Source organism: Mastomys coucha, unplaced genomic scaffold, assembly GCF_008632895.1.
Source record: "Mastomys coucha isolate ucsf_1 unplaced genomic scaffold, UCSF_Mcou_1 pScaffold16, whole genome shotgun sequence".
Classification (NCBI taxonomy): domain Eukaryota; kingdom Metazoa; phylum Chordata; class Mammalia; order Rodentia; family Muridae; genus Mastomys; species Mastomys coucha.
Window position 1 is genome coordinate 4,732,573 of NW_022196898.1, and position 3,826 is coordinate 4,736,398.

The 3,826-nt window shown below is 38.7% G+C and overlaps 1 protein-coding gene across 3 annotated transcripts in view; it reads left to right on the top strand.

The window, feature by feature from the left end:
* Positions 1-3,826, top strand: part of Trpc4 (transient receptor potential cation channel subfamily C member 4) — a 184,747-nt gene that overhangs the window by 71,629 nt on the left and 109,292 nt on the right. The window lies entirely within an intron of this gene.

A 3,826-nucleotide genomic window follows, 5' to 3' on the forward strand; every position in this document is an offset into this window, starting at 1 on the left:
CAAACAAACAAACAAAAACAACAAGAACAAACCCCTGTTGCCTCCCCCTCCCCATGCTTGCCACCCCAACCTCTCCCACTTATTGACTCTGGCATTCCCCCACACTGGGGCACAGAATCTTCACAGGGCCAAGGGCCTCTCCTCCCATTGATGATCGACTTTGCAATCCTTTACTATACACATGCTGCCAGAACAATCAGTCCCACCATGTATACTCCTTGGTTGGTGGTTAAGTCCCTGGGAGCTCTGAGGGTACTAGTTAGTTCTTATTGTTGTTCCTCCTAAGGGGCAGCAAACCCTTCAGCTTCTTTGGTCCTTTCTCTAATTCCTTCATTGGGGACCCTGTACTCATTCCAATGGATGGTTGTGAGCCTCTACTTGTGTATTAGTTGGGTAATGTCAGAGCCTCTCGGGAGAAAGCTATATCAGGCTGGATTGTCCTTCCTTCAGTCTCTGCTCCATAGTCAGTCTCTGCAACTCCTTTCATGGGTATTTTGTTTCCCCTTTTAAGAAGGAATGAAATGTCCACATTTTGGTCTTCCTTCTTCATGAGTTCCTTGTGGTTTGTGGGTTGTTCTTCCTGTATTCCAAACTTCTGGGCTAATAACCACTTATCAGAGAGTGCATACCATGTGTGTTCTTTTGTGATTGGGTTACCTCACTCAGGATGATATTCTCCAGATCCATCCATTTCGCTAAGAATTTCATAATTTCGTTGTTTTTAATAGCTGAGTAGCACTCCATTGTGTAGATGTACCACAATTTCTGTATCCATTCCTCTGTTGAGGGACATCTGGGTTGTTTCCAGTTTCTGGCTATTATAAATAAGGCTGCTATGACCATAGTGGTGCATGTGTCCTTATTACATGTTGGAGCATCTTTTGGGTATATGCCCAAGAGTGGTATAGCTGGGTCCTCCGGTAGAACTATGTACAATTTCCAGAGGAACTGCCAAACTGATTTCCAGAGTGGTTGTACCAGTTTGCAATCCCACCAGCAATGAAGTAGTGTTCCTCTTTCTCCACAACCTCTCCAGCATCTGCTGTCACCTGAGTTTTTTATCCTAGCCAGTCTGACTGATGTGAGGCGGAATCTCAGAGTTGTTTTGATTTGCATTTCCCTGATGACTAAGGATGTTGAACATTTCTTTAGGTGCTTCTCAGCCATTCTGTATTCATCAATTGAGAATTCTTTATTTAGCTCTGTGTCCCATTTTTTAATAGGGTTATTTGGTTCTCTGGAGTCTAACTTCTTGAGTTCTTTGTATCATTTGATATTAGCCCTCTATCAGATATAGGATTGGTAAAGATCTTTTCCCAATTTGTTGGTTCCCATTTTGTCCTATTAACAGTGTCTTTTGCCTTACAGAGCTTTGCAACTTTATGAGGTCCCATTTGTCAGTCCTCGATCTTAGAGCATAAGCTATTGGCGTCCACTTTAGGAAATTTTCCCCTGTGCCTATTTGCTCAAGGTTCTTCCCCACTTTCTTTTCTATTAGTTTCAATGTATCTGCTTTGATGTGGAGGTCCCTGATCCACTTGGACTTGAGCTTTGTACAAGGAAATAGGAATAGATCGATTTGCATTTTTCTACATGCTAACCGCCAATTGAGCCAGCACCATCTGTTGAAAAAGCTGTCTTTTTCCCACTGGATGGTTTAGCTCCATGTCAAAGATCAAGTGACCATAGATGTGTGGGTTCATTTCTGGGTCTTCAATTCTGTTCCATTGATCTACCTGCCTGTCACTGTACCAATACCATGCAGTTTTTATCACAATTGCTCTATAGTATAGCTTAAGGTCCGGGATTGTGATTCCACCAGAGGTTCCTTTATTGTAGAGAATACTTTTGGCTATCCTGGGTTTTTTGTTGTTCCAGATGAATTTGCAAATTGTTCTTTGTAAGTCTGTGAAGAATTGAGTTGGAATTCTGATGGGGATTGCATTGAATCTGTAGATTGCCTTCGGTAAGATGGCCATTTTTACTATATTAATTCTTCCAATCCACGAACATGGGAGATATTTCCATCTTCTGAGATCTTCTTCAATTTCCTTCTTCAGAGACTTGAAGTTCTTGTCAAACAGATCTTTTACTTGCTTAGTTAGAGTTACACCAAGGTATTTTATATTATTTGTAATTATTGTGAAGGATGTTGTTTCCCTAATTTCTTTCGCCGCCTGTTTATCCTTTCTGTAGAGGAAGGCCTCTGATTTGCTTAAGTTAATTTTATATCCAGCTACTTTGCTGAAGTTGTTTATCAGGTTTAGGAGCTCTCTGGTGGAAATTTTGGAGTCATTTAAGTATACTATCATATCATCACCAAATAGTGATGATTTGACTTGTTCCTTTCCAATTTGTATCCCTTTGATCTCCTTTTGCTATCTAAATGCACTGGCTAGGATTTCAAGTACAATATTGAATTGGTAGGGAGAGAGTGGACAGCCTTGTCTACTCCTTGATTTTAGTGGGATTGCTTCAAGTTTCTCTCCATTTAGTTTGATATTGGCTACTGGTTTTCTGTATATTGCTTTCACTATGTTTAAGTATGGGCCTTGAATTCCTGATCTTTCTAAGACTTTTATCATGAAGAGATATTGGATTTTGTCAAATGCTTTTTCAGCATCTAATGAGATGATCATATGGTTTTTTCTTTGAGTTTGTTTATGTAGTGAATAATGTTGATGGATTTCTGTATATTGAACCATCCCTACATCCTTGGGATGAAGCCTGCTTGATCATGGTGGATGATTGCTTTGATGTGTTCTTTGATTTGGTTTGCAAGAATTTTATTAAGTATTTTTTGTATCAATATTCATAAGGGAAATTGGTCGGAAATTTTCTTCATTAATTCTTTGTGTGGTTTAGGTATAAGAGTAATTGTGGCTTCATAGAACGAATTGGGTAGAGTGCCTTCAGTTTCTATTTTGTGGAATAGTTTGAGGAGTATTGGAATTAGGTCTTCTTTGAAGGTTTGATAAAACTCTGCACTAAACCGATCTGGTCCTGGGCTTTTTTGGTTGGCAGACTATTAATGACTGTTTCTATTTCATGAGTAGATATGGAACTGTTTAGATCATTGATCTGATCTTGATTTAACTTTGGTACCTGGTATCTGTCTAGAAAATTATCCATTTCATCCAGGTTTTCCAGTTTTGTTGAGTATAGGCTTTAGTAGTAGGATCTCATGATTTTTTGTATTTCTTCAGTGTCTGTTGTTATGTCTCCCTTTTCATTTCTGATCTTGTTAATTAGGATACTGTCTCTGTGCTCTGTATTTAGTATGGCTAATGGTTTGTCTATTTTGTTGATTTTCTCAAAAAACCAGCTCCTTGTTTGGTTGATTCTTTGTATAGCTCTTTATGTTTCTATTTGGTTGATTTCAGCCCTGAGTTTGATTATTTCCTGCCTTTGACTCCTCTTGGTTTCTTTTTGTTCTAGAGCTTTCAGGTGTGCTGTCAAATTGCTAGTGTATGCTCTCTCCAGTTTCTTTTTGTAGGCACTTAAAGCTATGAGTTTTCCTCTTAGGACTACTTTTATTGTGTCCCATAAGTTTGCGTATGTTGTGGCTTCATTTTTATTAAACTCTAGAAAGTCTTTAATTTCTTTCTTTACTTCTTCCTTGACCAAGTTATCGTTGAGTAGAGTGTTGTTAAGCTTCCACATGTATGTGGGCATTCTATTGTTTATATTGTTATTGAGGAGCAGTCTTAGTCCATGGTGATCTAATAGGATTCAAGAAAGTATTTCAATCTTCTTGTTATCTGTTAAGGCCTGATTTGTGACCAATTATATGGTCAATTTTGGAGAAGGTACCATGAGGTGCTGA